Here is a 21,676-nt window from a genome sequence, read left to right on the forward strand (position 1 = left end):
TTGACCCCAGCACTTTCCGTCAGTCTTGTTGCTAGTTCCTGCTCACCCTCCAGGCACACAGGTGACCCTCTCCTGCACCATTTTATTTTAAAATTTTAAAATTGATTTTAGAGGGAGGTCAAGGGGTACAGACAGAGTCATAGAGAAACACCCATTGATTTCTTGTTCTACTAATTTTTGCATTAACTGGTTGATTCCTGTATGTTCCCTAAGGATCCAGCCCGCAAGCTTGGTGTAGCGGGACAATGCTCTAATGAACTGCACTACCAGCCAAAATAGGTTTAGTTTTTTAAAAAATATTTTATTTATTTTTAGAGAGAGGGGAGAGGGAGAAAGAGACAGAGAGATTTCTCTTTCCCGCAGGCCCCATCCAGGAATGTGGCTCACAACCCAGGCATGTGCCCTGACCAAGAATCAAATCAGCAACCTTGTAGTCTGCAGGCCAGTGCTCAATCCACTGAACCACACCAGCAGGGCTGCTTTAGTTTAATATTAAGTTTCTCCCCCCCCCCCCCAGCATTCTAGGCAGCAAGGCTCTCTATCTTCCTCAGAAAGTTAAATTTTCAGGGCCAAACATTCATCCTCTTTATCATGCTTTTTCTTAATCCAGGTCAGTTTTAGCATCCACATGGGACCAAATATGAAATGTTCTCCTTATTCATGGATATCTCAGAACTCAACCCCACCCCAAATGGGCATCTTAGATATCAACAATTCTTATATTCATCTGTCACAAAGGGAACATTTTCAATAGTCGCAGGTCATTAGTCATGGTGAGAATTTTTCACACCACATGGGAATTCAGGATGAACAGGATGGAGAGCTCTGGGACACAGGAAAGACATTCTAAAAAGCTAACTTGAGTCCAAATGTAAATCCATACATACTCCCATGTTCACTCACTCTAATAGTGTCTTTAATAATTCTATTCATTTGCTTTCAGAGAGGGGACGGGATGGAACGGAGTGAGGGAGAAAAACATTGATGTCAGAGAGACAGCGACTAGTTTCTTCTCACACACCCACAACTGGGGACCTGGCCTGAAAACCAGGCATATGCCCTGAGGAAGAATCGAACTGGAGATTTTCAGTTCTCAGGCTGGTGCTCAATCCACTGAGCCACACCAGCCAGGGGTATCTAAAGGTGCCTTTAAACAGCAAGTCTTTCTTACCATTCTATTGAGCATGTCTCTTCTATCTACTCCTCTTTGTCACTACATTCTGAGCTATCTTGACCACTAAATGTGCATTTCCTTACCTCTGCTCTACAGAGCTGATGCTGCAGCCACATGAACCTATCCCTACATGTCTCTTCTTCACCGATGCCTGAGCCTCTGAGCCCATCCCAACAGGAATGATGTACATGGGTGCCCTGCAGGTTGATCTGTCACAGAGGTGATGTGTTCAGTAGTTGAAGGTCATTACTTCCCGACGGGAATTCTTTATGCTCTCAGGGCACCTGGTTGAAGAGAATGTAGAGAAGGCTCTGGGACAGGGCAGACAAGTATTCTTAACAGCTGACCTTGACAACCATAAGAACCAAAGGAAAACAGAAACCAGTGGAAAACCACTGCACTAGGCAGGAAGAACAGAGGTAGAGAATTAAAGGTAACCCAGGGATGTGAGTAGAAAAATTAGACACAGCCTGGAAATGAAAACACGATGTTTTCCTTCAAAAGCAGCCATGTTGTCCTGGTCCTGCCCCTGCTCTGGGTTATTTTCTGAGGTGACATTGTAGGCGCACCAAATATTTTCTGTAAAAAGTCCCAGAGGCTTGCTAAATATGTAAATATGTAGGGGCTTCAGATGTTCTTTGTAAGCAGTAGGAAGGACTTGCTAAAAAGCATTGGAAAGAGGAATGTGGGAAAAAGTGTTGTAGCAATTGGTGTTTACACAAGCTCAAAGCACCTCAGCCTCTATTTGCTTGTGTCTTGTTTATACAAGCTAAAAGTAGTTCAGCCTCTTTCCATTTGCTTGTGTCTGGTTTATACCATTTGTGAAAGTTATACTCTACAGGATATCTAGCCTTTTGAAAATAAATTGCTTCGCAAAGAATCCATCCCTGGCTGAAGAGCTATGCTGCCACAGGAGATAACCTTACAGCCTTGTGAATTTCTGTTCCTCTTACTGCCAAGACATTCCTGCAGTCCTGCCCAGCCCCCTCTTCCTAAGGATGTTTCCCGCCAAAGAATAAACAAAGGGACTTACCAGTATATAAGCCCCTCCCTAAAATTCCCAGGATGTCAGAGCATGTTACAGACCAGCTCAGGGTCTACCTGACTTGCCAGCAATCATTAAAAATTATTTGCTTACTTTATACACTACTTCAGAGTGTTCAATCTCGTCTATGTAACCGTAACAACATTATGTGGAGGAGTCATGGCTGTATTTTGAGGATGTGCCTTCAGAGGCATCAGCGAAACCCCTTTAACTGCTCCCACTACACTCACAGCATAAGGACTTGTGACTCTGAAAAGAACACCCTCTCTTCTCCTTTGTCACAGGAGAGTCAGAAACAATGAGCTCCTGCAAGACCACACTGCATTTTTAATTGTCTGATTTTCAGGTGCCCTCTCCTCACACAGAAGTCCCCAGACTTATACAGCAAAGAGAACGAGCTCTGCTCTCCTAAACACCAAACCCAGCAGAGCACCCCATCACCTCCCGGGACCAAAGGCTGCTCTGACTCGTACAAAGGCATGCCGGCATACCTTTCCTTTCCTCTTCTCCTTTCCTCTTCTCCTTTCCTCCCACCCTGAAGGTAACCTTTGCCCATTTGTTCTCCTAGTCCCCAAGGGTCCTTATGAACCTGCCCCATGTTTCCAGAGCCCTCTTCTTCTACATGTGACTTTCTAAGTGAAAATTTCTTCATAAAGAAATCAGTGCAGAGACTTCCTGTAAAATGGCTTTGTACAGACATGTTTTTCCTCTTTGCATAACCACATCAGAAGTACAACTAAAATATAGACTGTCACTCAGAATGCTTAGTAATCGAGTTGAACAGAAGTCTGACAACTAAGGAATTAAAGAAATCCGTCCATGCAGTCTCGTAGGAGAAGCACAGACACACAAGCCTGTCCCACACCCATGTGTGGCGGATAAAAATTTGGGAGGAATACCTTGGGAGTGAGGAGTTTCAGCACCACACCAGGCTGCCCAGCTTGGGATTCCAGTGCGAAGAAGGTAAGTACCCACAACTTCTGGCTGAAAATCCAGTGGGATTTGAGTTAGTGGAGGAAACTGCTGGAGCTCCATGCAGCTCCTCTTAAAGAACCCACACATAGGCTCACTCCCTCTGAGCTCCAGGGCCAGGATAGAGCTTGAAAGGCACCAGTACCACAGAGGGAGAAATTGAAGTGTCTGGCATCAAGATAAGCAGAGGCCATTGTCTTCAATTCTGAAACTTCCCTGCTCAGAACCCCCAAACCAGTAAGCTGGTGTCATATTTGAGACTCCATCAACCTGGCTCACGCTGTTCCCCCACCTTGGAGAGCCCTGAAAATTCTATTCCACCCAACATATAGGCCTATCCAAGCTGCTTCCTCATATGAATGGCTGGTCTTGGCTCATGCTCCACAACTTCCTAAATCCTCTCAAACAAGCAGCAGCTGGCCTAAGTGAGCCCCAGGTCCCAAACCAGCAGCAGCCAGGCTAGATTCACAGCCTGCTTTGCCTGGGAATCTCCAAGACCAGCACATTAGCAGCCATGTCGAATTGCTTTTTAGCTCAGGCAGGGTGGCCCAAAGCAAACACAAGTGGGGGCTGACCTTGGCCTGCACTACCTGGGAAACTGCAGACCTAGCACACCCAGTGGACAGACCACGTCACAGCACCACTACCCTGTCCCTGCACAGCTGATCCTCCACAGAGGGCAGAGGTTGGTGGTCAGTGGTCATAGCCAGTCCTTGTTGCTGACTCACCTGGGTAAATCCCTCCCATTGAACTGCCAATAGCAACCAAGTCTCAACTACAAGAGGAGGGCGCACTCAGCCCACACAAAGGGTGGTGATAGGGAAGACTCTGCCACTGGAACCCATAGGACACCTACTACAATTGGCCACACTACCAGATACAGAGTCAAAGCAGCGTTGCCTAATACATAGAAACAAACACAGGGAGGCTGCCAAACGGGAACACAAATAAACACCATCTGAACGAAAGATCAAATCAAAACTCTGGGAAGAGATAAACAAAATAGAGATAAGAAATCTATCAGATGCAGGTTTCAAAACACTGGTTATAAGGTTGCTCAGGTAACTTAGTGAGGACTTCAACAATATAAAAAAGATCCAGTCAGAATGCAGGATACACTAATTGACATAAAGAACAATTTACCAAGAAAGAAGAGTAGAGTTGATGAAGCTGATTTTCCTATAACTCAGCCCTTGACCCCCACTCAGGTCGTCTGACCTGGGCCTTAGGAGCAGAAAGCGCTGGGCCACGTATATAGGGCTACCAACCCCACAGGTAATTCTGGCAACAAGGAATAACACTGAGTCAATACAGGTGACTATGCTATTCACGCAGATTTTATTGATGAAGGTTCAATCACATCAGTAAAAATAAATAATGAAAAATCAGTCTTCATCATTATAATGCTGTGTAATGAGGGACACTATCACATTAATAAAAATACAGTCCATGAAAAGAAAGAAAATTATTCTAGGTCACAGATCTTGGAAGGGTCTACTATCCATAGTTGACCAATTTTTACAACTCAATGACCAGAAAGGGTGAATCTCAGTTTTTCTTTCATTAATATTTGTTTTCTATATTCATGTGCTTGTCTGTTGGGTGCATAAGTTACAGGGGTTATATCCTCGTTAACTTGAGCCCTTTGTGATTATGAAATACCTTCTTTTGGTAGCCTGTTTTAACATTTTTGTTTAACATACGGTAAGTATGGCTACCACAGCACTTAAAATTTTCCATTTGAATGAAATATGGCTTTTTCACAATGGCAGTCTTTTCTTCATGGGAGTTCCAAATTTAAAAAAGAGGAAGTAAACAATTATTACTTAAATGGTTCACATTTCAAGAAAAGAAAAAAAGCACATTTATCTGAGTTACCCATCAGGCCTTCTCTGATGTGCTGGAGGACCTGACAAAAATTGGTTTCTGGGCATCTAAAAACTGCTTACACGGTGACTCCATTAAGTCACCTCTACCACACAGGTAAGCTCACTATTAGCATGGTCCTTCTCACACCTATTAGATGTACACAGTCCACTATCAGTTGTCTCACTAGAACACAATTCTTTGCAGAGTAGGTTGAACTGGGACCCAAAAATAAGTGAACACCTTTTTGTTGTTAGCCCCTGCCTAAAAATCCCAGGATGTCGGAGCGTGTTAGAGACCCGCTCAGGGTCTGCCTGACTTGCCAGCAACCATTAAAATCCGTTGCTTGCTTTATACACTGCTTTAGAGTGTTCAGTCTCACCTATGTAGCTGTAACATTTTGGAGGCCCCAGCAAGATGCCTTTGTAAAGCAATGCTGTCTTCGGTGAGCCCCACGTCTATGGGTAAATACATAATTTAAAAATGCAGTAAATACATAAAATAAAACACTGCTCTGCCTAGAAATAGAAAAAGGTGATACTACCTGACACCACAAGACAAACACTGAGGACTTTTTAAAGTGAAGCACACAGTCACAATGAGACAGACACTATAGGATTCCACTTACATGAGTAATCTTACGGACCCATAATAGAAGAAGAAAAAGAAGGTAGTTACCTGGATCTCGGTTTCCAGAGAAGTGAGGAAATGGTTGTTTAACGGACATTAAGACATTTTTGCAGGGTGAAAGTTTCAGAAGAACAAGTGCACAACAAAGAAAATATACTGACCATGACTGAATTGTACTTACAGATGGTTAAAATGGTAGATGTTTGCCTCACTTAAAAACAAAATGTTTTATTTACCCTATTTTTTGCTCCAGAAGATGCACTTTTCCCCCCCAAAAAGTGGGAGATAAATGTCTGTGTGTCTTATGAAGTGAATATTGTATCACAGACTGAGATGTGTATTACCTGACCTGTCAGAGGTTGCAAGATATTTGGAGAGGAAGTGGTGGGCCCATGTAAAACCCCTGTGGATGCTTAAATGTCCCACTTTATTGCTGAATCTCAGGGCATCTAATCAGTATGAAGACAGCAAAGAAAGTGATATCAGTGATTGTGAGCAACTGAGCTTCATAAATTCTGACACTAGCGATGATGAGTTCTTGGGGTTCCCAGAAAACTAGAAGAGTACTTGCACCTTAAAGTCTCTCCTCATTTGTTAAGACAGTGATGATGGTTCTTAATACTGTTGTTGACTGCTGTTTACTTTACATGGTTGAAATAGTATTCTGTTATATTTTATCAAGTATTTAATACACAATTTGGTTCAGATTTTTTTTTTTCTTGTTTTCACCCTATAAAGCTAGGTGTGTCTTGAGGTCAGGTGTGTCTTATAGGGAGAAAAATACGGTATTTATTGTTTTTTAGAAAGAGGGAAGGGAAGGAGAAAGAGAGAGAAACATCAATCAGCTGCCTATTTCTTGTTCATGGCCCTACAAAGGGCTGAACCCAAAACCCAGGAGTACATGTGCCTTAACTGGGAATTGAACCAGCAACCTTTCAGTGTGCGGGAAGATGTCAAACCAACCGAGCCACACTGGTCATGGTGGTTTTTCAAAAAATTTAAAATAAAAAATAATATCTAAAAGAGTTATAAAAGTTTAAAAATTACATTTAACTTAAAAATGACTTTATCTCACATAAACAGAACACATTCAGCCATGAAGAGACACAATATTAAGATTAACTCTGAAACTCACAGGACCAATTAATCACTGATAATGAACAAAGCACAGAAAGAAACAAGGTGAGTCATCAACAAAGTAGGCTAAAAACCACACAAACGTGCACATAATGGCAACTGACACATGGCTGATACATAATTAAATTAAGTTTCACAATGTCTTTAGTGTAGTGAAGTGAAAACTATCATTCATGTTCCTAAGATATAAACAAAAAACAAAAATACATTCAACTGCATTTGGGGAACCTATCACAAAAAAGGTATCACGCTGGAACACCTGTGGGAATTGTGGCTGACTGAGACTGAGGGGTGCTGGAGCCCAAGGGTTGTTCTTAAAGGTTGAGACACAGACTTACACGAACTTGCTCCCTCTGAATTCCAGCCCTAGGACAGCAACTTGAAAGGCTCCAGGGACATATGCGGAGGAGCTGAATTGACTGGCTGCAGGACAAAGTCTGTAGCGGCAGCTCTCACCCACACAGCAGTCACAGCAGAGGCCATTATTCCCCTGCTGAGCTCTCCCCACCATAGAGCCAGCAGGAGGGGCCATATGTGAGTCCCCATCTTATTGGATAATACTGAGCCCTGTCCTACTGACATTCCACCCAAGGTATGTCCAGTGGCTTTTCCATAAAAATTGCCTCTCTTGCCTCATGCTTCAGACCCTCCTTAATTCCAGAAACAAATAGCACCTGCATGCCCCATATCACTCACTCAGGGGCTGCACGCATGGAGCTAGTTGCAGCTGGCCTTGCATTGTGTCTTTCCCTCTCCTGGGCTCCTCCACACCAAGCACAAGTAGGAGCAACTGCATATCACTCTGTAACTCGTGCCAGGTGGAACTGAGCAGTTCGTAGTTGGTGGCTGACCTTGCACCTGAAGACCAGACCTAGAGCCAGTGCACCCAGTGGACACTTTAGGACAAGGCCACATTACAACCCTACCACTTTTACAAGCGACACACTCCTGGGGCTGACTTGGTGGCCACGAAGGCACTACTGAACATCTTCCTAAATATGAAGCACCTAATAATTGTGTGACTCACTTCTTACCAAAGGAGTACATTCAGGGATGTTGTCTCAGCATTTCTTAATATAAAAGCAGAGTATCTGACTAAGGTGTAATCAGAAAGGGAAAACACACAAGGAATGGTCCTAGGCATCATTGGACTGAATAGAAAAAAACGATAAAATGAGAGTGATCAAGAAATCAGGTTCACAATAAAGTCCTTCCTACATGGTGGTTCTAAGGTCGTCTATGGTGGTAACTTATTAAAGAACTCTATAAGGTAAGGAGATATATTAAATAATTCTAACATAAAAAAATTGGGAGTACACAGAATGAAGATTTCATATGTCAGTTCATACAAAGCAAAATGACATTGTGAAAGGAAAGAGAAAACTGGATTGTATCGTTTTTTGGAGGAGTATTGGCCTGTGATGAAATCACCGAATCTTAACTTTCTGGGGTCGTGTTTGAAGTCTCATAGGATTAGAAATTTTATACCAGAAAACATGACACCACTCCTCAGGGATCCTGAGATAAGGGACAATTTTGAGGATCTCAACCACTTCCTTCACAAACACAGTTCATGAGACAAAAACAAAGCTTAAAAAAACTAAGGATGAATTTCCATTTTCTCAGCAATGAGCACAGATTTTCCCAGGTTCCCAATGCAATGGAGGCAGAGCCTGACCATTCTGGACCTCGTGGTCGAAGGTGAGGCCTTTGGCCCCAAGTGCTAATAGGGTGACACAGGTCACTGGAGTAGAACCAGAATCAGAAGATGACATAGGAGCAACGGACATGCTGGAGACCAGCTGGCCCTCTGGGACAGCAACAGAAATCAACCTGGGATTTTCAAAATTCTTGCACTGAAGCACAGTCCACAAACCACATTTTATGTCCGGTTTCCTCTGTGACCTTGGGGCCTCTCATCTCTGTCATCTGCTGTTCTATTCCCACCTACCTGAGTGGCTGGATATTGTTTTCTTTCTGCAAACATCCCAGCACTCCTTCACTTGCTCCACAAGGGCGATCAGGGCTGGCTTAGGGAAAACATGACCTGTTTATAAAAGAAGCATTCGTTTTGATAGATTCTCCCATTTACAATGCAGCTTGTGCTCAGATAAGAAGACTAGTAGAATATTAATAACCCTCAATGTCTCCCTTGAGAGCAAGAATTTGAAAGGCTACTATACAAAGCAAAAGTCCCCAAATGATGTTCAACTAATAAAGAAAACGAAACCCTGCACTGGAGTAGGAAGTTCTAAAGAAACTCATCCTCACCCACAGAGACCAGGTTCCTGTAGTTCTCCAACATCACATCCACGTACAATTTCCGCTGAGTTGGGTCCAGGCATTCCCACTCCTTCTGAGAGAATTCTACTGACATGTCCCTGAATGTAAAAGGTTCCTGAAAAATAAGGCACATTTACTAAGGGGCCACCAGGAGTTAATAATATAACACAACGTGAAAGCAGTGTTAGAAGTGGGTTGGGCCTAGGAGAGTACACTGACTCATCCAGTAAGATCATTCTGACCCAGTGATGTTCTCTAATGTACTTTCTAACACTGAGAAATGAGTGACCATGTCCTCAATCCACTGCAGAGATTTTTCAGCAAAATAATCGTTTAAATGAAGGGACAGATGCAGCGATATGGATGCTCAGTGTTGTATTTGTCTCATTCATGATAAATTGTGTATATTGCTCAGTAGGAAAATCATGGAGAACTGGAAGTGTAAGTACTTTTTCACGTTTAAGTCAGACAACAAAAAACTGCAGTTTTTAAAAATTGAAGATTTTGTTTCAGAAGTTCTGGAATGGGGCCTCTCTTTCCACATCTTTTACAAGCCCATGTTTTATTAATGACACCATTGTCTCTGGTTCCATGACATACTTTTTTTAAAAAAGAAGTCACATGAAAATATTCACCAATAAACATTAATTTGTGCAAATGTCTATGCAGATGAGACTTCCATGTATTGAATGCAAACACTGAAGTGCATTTGAATAGAAAGAAGCTCTGGCTGGTGTGGCTTAGTAAATGGAGCGCAGGTCTGCAAATCAAAGGGTCACCAGTTTGATTTCCAGTCAGGGCACATGCCTGGGTGGCAGGCCAGGTCTCCATCCAGGTCCCTAGCTGGGGGCTCTCAAGAGGTAACCACACATTTATGTTTCTCTCCCTGTCTGTCTCTCTCCTTTCCCCTCCCTCAAAAAATAATACATACATACGCACATACATATATAAATACGTGCATACAAGCAAGAGCTTTGTACCAAACTAGTGAACTAGTCTCTTCTATCTACTCTTGTCAGCACTTGCTGAGCTATCCTGACCAACAAAATGAGCATTTATTACCCCTGGTCTATAGAGCTGATGCTGCAGCTACATGAACCTAAAAGCTACAGCTTACTTCTTCGCTGATGCCCAAGACTCTGAGCCCATCCCAACAGGGGTGTTGCACATGGGTGCCTTCCCAGGTAGGCCTGTGAGAAAGGGGATGTTTTCAGTAGTTAAAAATCATTAATTCAAGGCAGAAATTCTTCATGGCCTTGGGGAGCTTGGATAAAGAGAACGCAGAGAGGACTCTGGGAAAAAGGGAAGAAGTATGTTACTGCTGATTTTTAACAATCATAAGAAGAAAGAAAGAAAATGAGGAGAAAAAAAAAAAAAAAACACAACAACCCACAAGGCAAGAATACCAGAGGCAGAGAAATAAAAGTTGCAGTTTCTAAGCCACTGTTGTTCGGAAGAAAAGCAAACAGAGCTTCAAACCCAGAACACATCGTTTACCTGAGAAGCAGCCATGGCGCCCTGGTCCTGCTCCTGCTCCTGCTCCGGGCTGTTTTCTCAGGCGATGATATGCGAGGATTCACGCTGGCATGTTGAGACTGTCCACACAACCCTTGAATCTTCTTCCAGCACAATGACAAGCAGAAGGACCTGAAATTCTGGAAAGGTCACCCTCCCCTGTCCTTTGTCACAGGAGAGGCAGGAACACTAAGCTCCTACATGAGGACTACATGGCAGTTTTTCATTCTTCCTTTCAGATGCGATCTCCTCACAGATGTCCACAAACTCATAGAGCACTGAGAACGTGTGCTGCTCTCCTGAACCCCAACACAGCAGAGCACCCCATGACCTCTCCTAACCAAAGTGTGCTCCTGACTCTTAAGGGCATGCCGGCATACCTTTCCTTCCCACTCCTCCCCTTGCACCCTCCAGATAAGCTTTCTCCTTTCTTTCTGTAAGTGCCAAGGGCCCTTCTTTTGACTATTGTTCCCTGAGCTCACTTCTAACTGTGGAATTTATATTAAAATCTTCTCATTAAAAAAAAAAAAAAAAAAAAGCATGCTGGTGAGTGGCTCCATTGATTCCAGCATCATCCCAGACACCAAAATGCTGTGAGGTTGACTGATGGTCAGGACACCCACCTAGGCTGCAGGTTCTGCCCCTCTCCGGTGCCTGTGGGAGGCAGCACATCCATGTTTCTTTCATGAATGTATTTTCTCTCTGTCTCTTCCTCTGTCTCTATTATCAATAAGCACATTCACAAATGAGAATATTTTAAAAAATGCATCCCAAAGCACTCCTGCAAATCCCAGGGCTCGCCTCAGGATGACCCAGAGCACCTCAATAAACAAGGATGCTCCACCCACAGTACTTGTCCTACTCTGTGGGGGATGACATAGCTGATGTCATTTCTCAGAACTTCTCAGGTGATTGAATAGGAACCTAAAAGAAAAGTTTAGCATTCATAAGCATACAGACCCCTAGGGAATGAGGGCCCCACTCTAAGTTATAATTCTGCTGGTCTGCACTGGGGACCATGAAATGGCATCTTTATCTTCTTCCCACCTGATGTCTGAGTTACTCCCCCAGAGTGGTTTTCTGTAGCACCGGGACAGACATATCAGACCCAGAAGACCTCAGACCTCTAGGTAATGTGAGGACTTTGTGCAGAAACTTCTAAAAGGACAGGCTCCATGGGCAAAAATTATTCTTATTTCCTAGGAAATTATAAAGACTTATTTCAGAAATATAATGTGATAAATACAAGTTTTGATGTTGAAAAATTTAAAAAACATTAGCTATGAAAATATGTCCATCAGATTACACAATTAAATGATGGGCTTTCTGGGACCCACGTTTCAGGTCAATCCAGTGTGTCCCTTCAATATTTTCAGAGAATGAACAATAGGGACTTGAGGGGAACCACTGCTCTGTGGCTCTCAGTCACTGATTTAACAGATCACATAAAGGGAAGGGGAAAAGCTGCTGTAAATTGGACTTTTTTTTTTTTTTAAAGCTCCCATGACCAGGACCTGGGCTGGGTGCACAGGGGAGACAATGAAGCCTGGGGATACTCCTCTCTTCTAGGGGATTACAGACTGGTTGGAGAGATAGGAGGCACATACATAAAGAGGAAATTCACATTAATTGACATGACAAGATGGGGAGCAAATAATTCCACATCATTGTTAAAACTGCAATTGATTCTAAATTATTTGGGATAAATTAATCACAGTTGAGGCATAGCAGGGACCTAGACCAACCCATCTCCAGGGCAGGCCTCCACAAGTAGGCGATGCAAGCTGCTTAGCTCTGACTGCCCTCCCAGAGTGGGAGCAGATGGTTAGGGGCTGGGTTGGGCTGAGACTCACAGCAATTCTGTGGACAGGTAATCAAGGTTTATCCATAATTTTGTTTTAATTGAGCTTCGGGAGTTATCTGTGATTTTCCAGCTCTCCCTCCCCCAAATTTGCTTAATTCCCAACCCAGTTCATACGCTCCTGGATAACTGAGAAGTGAAAGTATATATTTAAGCCATGATGAGGCAAATGTTAACTCAAAGCCCACTTACTCTTTGAACTAACTTCCAGTGTTCAATGGTCTGACTGGGCTTTCTCCTGCTTCCCTCCTTCTACTCCTTCCTTCATGTTTTAGCTAAATCATGTGCTAAATTGCCATCAACATGATTTCTGTAAGAAAATATATTTTGGGCTAATAACAGAGCAAATCTGGTTCTCCTTCAGTCCCACCCACAACGATGTCAGGGGCAACTGCTGCATGGAATCCCTTTGGTCTGTGGAGGGGAGGAGAAGGGAGGTGAGGGAGCGAAGCGGAGAGAACAAGTGGACCTTAATCCTCTTCTTTCAACATTCAATCGGAGCTGATTAATTTTTATCTTTTTTAAAATAAGATTTTATTTATTTTATTTTTAGAGAAAGGGGGAGGGAGAAAGAGGAGAGGAACATCAATGTGTGATTGCCTCTTATATGTCCCCAACTGGAGACCTGACCCGAAACCCAGGATGTGCCCTGACTGGGAATTGAACCAGTGACCCTTTGGTTTGCAGGCTGGCACTCAAGCCCCTGAGCCACAACTGCTGCTTAATTTTTATTTTGATTGCATGTTGGGCTTCAGAATATGATTTCTTTTGAATACTAAATCCTGTTGGTAAGTAAAAATTACAGTAAATCACTGAAATACCAAAGCTGGTATTAAGTGGTACCTCATTGTTAGGGATAAAGAAGCAAGCCAGTGACTCTCAAACCAGTAGGAGATAGGAGATAATTAACAGACGAATCTTGAAAAGGGGGCAAGGAAAAGACAATCTGAAGCTCCTCACACATATTTCTGGGATCAAAAGGCGGAAGATTGTTGTCACCAAACACAGAGAAATGAGAAGATGTAGCTAGATAACTTTGCAAATAAGTTGGAGATAGACCTAAAACTAGACTACCCTTAGTTAATCATACCCTGTGCTAAGTAGTTAATCAAGTTAGATTTTGAGCCTGAATTAACCAGTAATGGAGAAAACAGGGGAGAAGTTGAGAGGAAGGGGAGTTAATTGCATTACTATAAAACCAGTTTTCTTTGTCTACTTCATACGCACCTGCTCCTGGCTGAGGGTGCGCCCGACTCTGCAGACTTTTTAATAAACTCCTCACTTTGCTTCTCAAGTCCTGCGTCCCTGTGTTTTATTGTCAGCGTTTCTCACACTCATAATCTAAGAGAAGTTTGCTTATGAACTTGAAATAACGACCCGGAGGGGGAAATTTACTGTTAGTCCTGCACAGCCTCCAAGTGCATGCTTTCCTGACTCTGCTAAATTCTAGGAACAGTTAGTCTAGATCTTTATTCCACCACCCAACTTTCAATCCTGTCTTAACCCTGAAGAGAATGAAGTGACATGCAGATTTCGGGGATTATAAAGTTATCTATGTATTTAAACTTCTGTACAAAGATTTAAACTTTGTTTATGGAATTCCCTTTCCCTAAACGTACTCTTTCTTCCTATCTTTTCCCCCTTCTTCTGGCTACTCTGTATTTCTGTGTATGACTGTGTTTCTGTCTATTCCCCGTTTCTCTGCACTTTTGTCCTTTCCTGTGTTTCCCCTCCCCCCTTCCTGCTCTTTCTCCCCTTTTCTCTGCTCCTGTCCTGACACCAGTTCCTGGAAACTCTAAAAACCCTTTCCACCTTCACTGGTTCTTATCCCTGATCTTTCTTATTGCTCCCATTTCCGTGACTCTGGGTCCCCCTCTGATGCCCATGACAGTCTATCTTGTCAACCCCTCTCCCAGCTGACTGACCCTCAGCGCTGTTTTTCCCTCTGACCCGTGACCCCAAACCCCGTTTCCGCCCCCGCTGTCGCGCCCCTAATCCCCTCAGAACTCCTCCCTCCGTCTGAGCGCCTTGCCCTGTGCCGCCCCCACGTCCGCTCACAGGCCCCCGCCCCGTCAGCTCCCCGCGTCTCCCCGGGGCCCCTCCGTCTCCCCGGCATCTCTCCCGTCCTCCTCCCCGGCTGCCCCCCCCCAGTGACCCCTCCCTCCCACGGCGCTGCCCCGTCCCTCCCCCACCCCCGGCGTCGCCGTCTCCCACGGCCCCTCAGCGGCCTCTCCTCCCTCTCACGGCCCGTCTCCCTCACCCCGTGTCCGGATCCCCTCACAGCCTCGTCCCGCCGGCCCCTCGCCCTCTCCGCCTCCACAAAAGCCCTCCTGCGGGGGCAGGTCACCTCTTCTGGGGACCCCGTGTTCTGCCCAATCCCACCCAGTGGAAGGTGTTCGTCCTGGGTTCGGGTCTCCTAGTAAATGAGGGTGGGGGAGGGGAGGACTCCGGTGGGCCGACTGCAGAGCCCCAGGCCGCCGTGCAATCCGAGCTCCTAGAGCCCAGAGCGACAAGGCGGTGGGGGCGAGGCGGTGACGGTGGGACGGGTGTAGGGTTGGGTGGAAGGGCGCTAACGAACGCGGAGCGTCCACGCGTCAGCCTCACAAGGACCCCGGACTCACCGCTGCAGCGGGGACTTCAACGTCTGCAGTGACCCTCAGCCTTTTCCGGCTCAGGAATGAGAACTTGGAAAATCAAGTTTCAAGCAGAGAAACCCAAACTAGGAAGAGAACACCCTAAGCTTTGTTTCTCCAGTCTCTTAGTCTGTGAGAGTCTGCGCTTGCTCCTCACTCATCACGTGGATGAGTCTAAGCTGAGCGCCTGTGCATGAGGGTGCGGGCGGGCGCTAGCCTCGGAAAGAGGAATAGACGGGAGGGGCGACTCAGTCGCATGGTTTGCGCTCCAGTCCACCTGGATCGCCTTGATGTAGGCTTTTCTTGGTCGTTGCTTTTGATGTATGTGCATAATTATTACTAAAATTTATAAGATTGTTTTCCAGAATTAATATCTGGCTGACCCTCCAATGATTAAACTTTAGGTAAGACCTTTCCCACACAATGTGACCTTCTCTCTGGTTTCTCACGTTCCTCAATCCATATTAAATGGTGCTGGAAAGAAAAGACGGTGTTCCGGTGGACGGCTCTGGCAGAGGCTCTATGGACAAGGTGTTGTCTGAACATAGAGGCAGCTAGAATGCACACCTGGACTGCTGGTATGTGCTCTTCAACCTGGCCTTGGACTTAGTGGTTCCCAAAGTGTATGTTGATGTACTGAACTGGTTCCCAGAGAACGGTAATGGCCCTAGCCCGATATGTTAACTAAGCTGGTGTGGGAGGGGGAAAGCAATAAGATGTAAATGAGCTACTGAATATGTTGATAAGCAAACACCCTTACCGAAAAGGTGTATAAAGAAGGTGCCTGCTAAGTAGACAGCGGTGATTCCTACAGGCCACGAGGAGGACCAGGAATCACCCCTCCCCTATTCCCTTGCTCCTACGGTCCCACGAATAGGACCAGGAGTCGCAGCCCTCCACCCCGCTTCCCTTGTTCCTACCGGCCGGCCGTTGAGTCAGTCTGGGAATTGCCTCTCCCTTTACTCCCTTTCCCCCCGTCCTTTGGTCCCTCAATAAACCAGTCATTTCCTCCCACAGTGGTCTCCGGGTGATTTCTCAGAGCAAGGCTGCCCTAACAGGCGTGGGGTCTGAAGAGAGCTCAGGCAAATGCAGTGACAATGAGGACGTGAGTGCCACCTTGTGGACCTGCCGTGGGAGAGGCTTGATCTGTGAGAAACTGGGCGTTCACCTCACCTCAACAAATGGCCGGAGTCACAGCTTTTGCTCGCTGCCACTGTAGTGAGGGCGGAAGCTGTATGGGGGCGTGGGAGGGGCAGGGGAGCAGAATCTGGACACCGGGTCAGGAACCGGAGGCCGGGCTTAATAAGAGGCGTGGCTTGCGCAGTGACAATTAGTAAATAGTGCCACCCTGTGGACCTGTCAGGGAAGAGGCAGAACTTTCAGGCACTTTGCCTCCAACATTTCTTTTTCAGGGTTAAAAAACCTGGTATTGAAACCAGAAAAGTCGCATTCACGCTGTCTGTCTCCAACAACAAGAAAATGTAGAGGTATTGATTCTTTATGGGCGCGTTATTTAGATGGCCAGCAATCTTATGAAGATGGAAGATGTGTACCCTAAAAGACCCTCTTGCATTTAATTTTTAGTCAGCCTCTTTTATAAGGAGAAATAGTGTAGGTAAGAGGTTTGAAATTGGGGGCCAGGGGTTGTAGCTAAAAGGTTTGGGGTTAATGGAAAAGGTTACAGAGGTAAAAGCTGCAGTCCCAGCAATCTCCCTAGTCTCCATTCATCCGTTGATAGGTGGGTGGTTCTTTATGTCCTGTGCAGCAGGATGTGTCTCCCTGGAGCACAATGACTCAAATACCTTCTTGATTACTTGCAGCCCCCTGAGGCACTAAGGTAAAATTGCTTATGGCCTTCTTTTTACATGTATTAAGTTACTTAGCTATTACTTAAAACTAAAATTTTCCAACGCTTACATTTCCCTGTCATTTTGAATCATGCTCAGTGAAATTCGTCCATCCTAAAAGTATTATATGATTTCATTTATATGTGTCGCCAGCAAATGTCTTGTGGTATGTATTTTTTCCTATAACTCAGCCTTGGAGCCCCAATCGGGTGGTCTGACATGGGCCTTAGAGGCTGAAACTAATGGCCCACCTATATAAGGCCACCAGCCCTACAGGTAACTCTGGCAACAAGGAAGAACAGTGAGTCAACACAGGTGACTATGCTATTCACACAACTTTCATTGATGCAGGTTCAATCTCAATTAGTAACAGTCAATGAACAGCAATGACACTCAGAATCATCACGTACAATATCAGATCAGAGAATTGGGAAATAAGAATTGGGAGTCCAGATCATGTCCAAGTCCGGGAGGCAACTGAGCAGTAAATGTCTTGAAGGCAAAATCAGAGGGACGAAATCAAGGAAAAACTCTCTCCTGAGACAGAAAGTGTGCAAGATCTCAAGGTAACTTGCTCTCAGGATGCATTTTCCGTGCTCTGAAGTTTTCTGCTTATATATGATTGTATACATGTTGTGTAAGGTTCTGATTAACATATGCGGTTTTGTACGACATCGATAGGTACACGTGGTCTCTGATGATCTACTGTGCATATTCTGAGAGGGTGGTGTTACCTTTCAGGTAAGCACATTGTTTATTTCATTGTACTGTACTTCATACGCTTGGGGAATCGCATCGACCTCTGAGTCATCGCTCTACCGTGCACGCTCTAAACGTGATATTCTCTGAGGCCATCTTAGTTCAGGCCTGTTCTCTACAACCTGGACTCTACAACGGAACAGATAAACAACAGAAAAAAACCAATTCATACAAAGAACAGACTAAAGGATGACAGAGGAAAAGAGATTTGGGGCAGAGTGAAGAAGGTGAAGGGATTAGAAAGTACCAAATGGCAGTTACAAAAACAGTGACAGGGATGTAAATTACAGCACAGGGAATATAGTCAGTCATGTTGTAATAACTATGTATGCCAGGTAATGGAATCATCACTGGGAGTACGTTGTAAAATACATGATTGTCTAAACATGATGCCTGTATTCTTGAAACTAATACAGAATAATATTGAATGCAAACAGTAACTGAAAACCAAATAGTTTAAGAAAGGGGAGAAGGGAGAGAAAGGAGAGAAACATCTTGTAACAACCCCAACAGGCACAGAGTCTGCAACTTAGGCAGATGCCCTGACCAGGAATTGAATTGGATACCTTTCACTTTGAAGGATGAGGCTCAACCAACTGAGAAACACCGGCTCAGGAACAAAAATTTTTTAAAAGAAATGTTCCTTTGTGCTTTTTATCTGTGGAAAAGCGTTGCCTCCTACCCAAGTTACTATTTGAGCAATTTTAAGGTAAAAGCATAAATTTATGATATCCCCTTATGTTAGCAAGTAAGTTGTTACTTAATACCTTTGAAAATGTTTCATTCAAAAGCTATTTTTGCCAGAGTGCAAGCACTTCCTGCTGGTGAGGATGAAACAACTCGGAGGGAACTGGGATCTCTGAGACCTGGAGGTGCGGAGGTTGTTTCTCCTATTCGAATTAAGGGAAACCACTACTGCAATTATCTCTAATCATTAAGAATTAGAATGTGAAATACACAGCTCTCCCTGTGTAGAATAGAGAATCCCACACTGAAACTCAGCCATATTTCCTTTTCAATTCCCTGTTCACCATGGAGGCCACGACTCAACAAGGTCTTTAAGAGTCTTCATAGAGACACGACATGGGATATTAGATGGGACAACTGAAAAGTGTAATTTATTAGGACAATATGCATTGCTTTTGGAGAAAAATTTATTCCAAGTATGGTACAGAACATTTATTTTAATTAACTTATAACAAATTTTAAAATCTTATTAGTTTTATGTGCCCCTCAGATTTCTTCACATCATACTTCAATCAATTGTACCCTAATATAATGTAATTTCAAATTCATTATGTGTTCCTTGGGAGAGTAACTACAAAGCTTATTTCTTTATTTTAAAATTGTAACATTGTTTGCGATTTTCCTGTTCTATTTCCAAATGTCCTGTTAGCTGTGAATAAGCCTGTAAAACATTTACCCTCAAGGACAAATTTGTATTTATTTGTGTGAAGAATCTGGCCCTGGCTGGTTTAGCTCAGTGGATTGAGCGTCGGCCTGCGAGCTAAGTGTCGCTGGTTCGATCTTCCAGTCAGGGCACATCAGAGAAGGAAAACTCTGACTCCAAAAAACCTCCGCTGCCTTGCGGCATACCTCTTCAGGGGAAAGGCTAAGGGAGTAAACCCCGACAGAAAATCCGGAGTCGGAGTCCCTAAGGCGGTTTGACGTTGTAGTCAACACCGGCAACTCCTGCGGCGCACCTGAAGCCAAGCTGTATCGACTCCGTCTTTCCCTTGGACCCTTCAGCTGCGAAGAGAGGGGTGGTCTGCTGCATGGGCAACAGCAGACCCTCCATATCACCCTGCCCAGGCTCTGTAGCTTCAGCTCCACTGGAGAGGACACTCCAGCATCATCGCAAGATGTCAATTCAACACGGGAGGAGACAGATGCCGTGTCACTCCCGAGTCGGACTGCACAGCCATTCTCGGCGGTGCAGATAGACACTTAAGAAGCTACACCATCGTCTCTTGAGATGGACGGCTGCCGACGATTGTGTGAAGAATCACTAACTTTCCATGACTGACGTTTATTCTAATATAAGCCTTAAGAAAAGTAAATTAAATTATCAAATATCCACTAAGTTTATCTCCCCGTCTATACTCAATAATTTTTGTTATTGTATCTCCTAGTGACCATCTACTTACTATGCAGTATGTTTCCTTGTGGAAGATTGTTGCGTTGGTTGTGGTTTCGGACGCTGAAATAAATCCGGCAGGCAGGATGATTGGCCAGTAACGAACGGAGGGCTGTGGCTCGCTCAGACCATCAGCCGAGAGCGAGAAGCCTCATCCTCTTTTTATTAGGGAATAGAATAGGGTGTGACATTCCAGCCAACAACAGGAGAATTTTACAAGTGAAAGAATTCTTACAAGAGCATTAATATGTAAAATACGGCCAGGGTAACTCCTGTTTTATCTAGCACCTGTCAAGGAAGTAAGGAAGATCCACTAATCCTCAAGGCCAGCTCCATATCAAGACTTCATTAAAGGAAGCAGATGGAGTACACAACAGAACCTGTTTTACCCAGGATTACATGACTCAGTGGCCTCGACAGCCTAAAGCCGAAGGCGGAGACGAGAGTTGCTCATCGTCTCCTGAGTCACGGGATGCCACCTGGGTGGTGGGGCACGAGAATGCCCCTACCCAGAGATCTGTCTTCCTGCAACATCTCCCCCTTTTTGTTTTACAGATGTCTTATGGAGCATGACTGAGAAGATAGCAGACTTAACTTTCTGTCTTTTCTTATAGCGCAAAAACACAATAACAATTACTAAAATGAAAATAAGGAATAAAGAAATTGTTCCAACATGAGTTCCAATGAACCCATTAATATAGGGAACAGGATTCATTTTATCAATTCCACTCATAACATCTTCAAAAATACTTTGACCAGATAATTGTTCTAAATGTTTCTCAAAAGTAGTATGAATTTTAGTTTGTAAGGTAATAATATGCTGGGTTAGATTATCATGATTTAGCAAATGCTTACGAACCCGTTCCCAAGGGAATTCAGTTTCATTATAAGGAACAGGAGTAATACAATAAGAAGATTGGTTCCAATCACATTTTAACAATAACTGTCTTTTAACACTTTGTAGTTGATCACCTACTAAAACAACTGCTTGGTTTAAATCAGCTAACTCAGACTGCATTTCAGCATCAATTTGGCGTTGAGCAGTCCATAATTGTTCAGAATTCTGATGCCAAGTCCTTACAAAATCCGCAGTCTGCACAGACTGATGAAGAGCAACACCAGCAGTCGCAGCGGTAGCGGTGACAGCAATTAGTCCCATGATGACTGCAATAAGGAGGCCGATAAAGCGCTTGCTCCGGCGAAGCAGTCGTTCAGCCACCTTATGAAGGAGTCCAGAGGCAGGGCTGTCTTGCCATGCACGGCCAAGCTGAACAGGCATCCAGACTCCAGTTCGGGCTCTCAGGAGGTAGAGACTTTCCTTGGGAGACAAACTCATAGTATGATTAACACAGGTATGCAAAGTACAATTAAAACAAGAGATTTCGCCGGTCTCAGGAACCCAGGTAACTTTCCCTTTGAGTAGTAAATAGGGAAGTTTAACACAAGCCTGAAAATATCTGGTAACATTTTGCACAAAAGTAAGGTTATGAAAACCATTGGCCTGATATAGCCGTCCCGTCCAGACATTAAGAGGTTCAAAAGCTGCACTTAATTTCCACAAATGAGGTTGAGAATAAAAGCCTTTCATATAGGGTAATGGTGGTGAAAAACCACTTTCTTGCCAAACAATGGAATCTCTGGCAATACCAGTCATCCAAGTAATGTTATTGGTCCATTGTATATTTTGCTTAGAATGTGCCGTACGAGCGGAGCCATATGGACTCCAAGTAATGACGCTTCCATAGGAAGTATTAACAATAACTCGTACTTGTTCTCCCCTGCACTGAGTCCAATGGACCCAATCAGTTACTGAGAGA

At 44.2% G+C, this 21,676-nt stretch overlaps 1 long non-coding RNA gene across 1 annotated transcript in view; it reads left to right on the forward strand.

Moving 5' to 3' along the window:
* The window catches only part of LOC149995333 (uncharacterized), a 125,638-nt gene extending 105,760 nt beyond the window's left edge, over window positions 1-19,878 (forward strand). Inside the window, exon 4 of the long non-coding RNA XR_016507902.1 lies at window positions 19,855-19,878. This is a non-coding gene — a long non-coding RNA (uncharacterized LOC149995333). The remainder of the gene's footprint in view (window positions 1-19,854) is intronic.
* Window positions 19,879-21,676: the final 1,798 nt, after the last annotated feature.

This window comes from Furipterus horrens, unplaced genomic scaffold (genome assembly GCF_987537825.1).
Source record: "Furipterus horrens unplaced genomic scaffold, mFurHor1.1.pri manual_scaffold_13, whole genome shotgun sequence".
In the NCBI taxonomy this organism is placed as follows: domain Eukaryota; kingdom Metazoa; phylum Chordata; class Mammalia; order Chiroptera; family Furipteridae; genus Furipterus; species Furipterus horrens.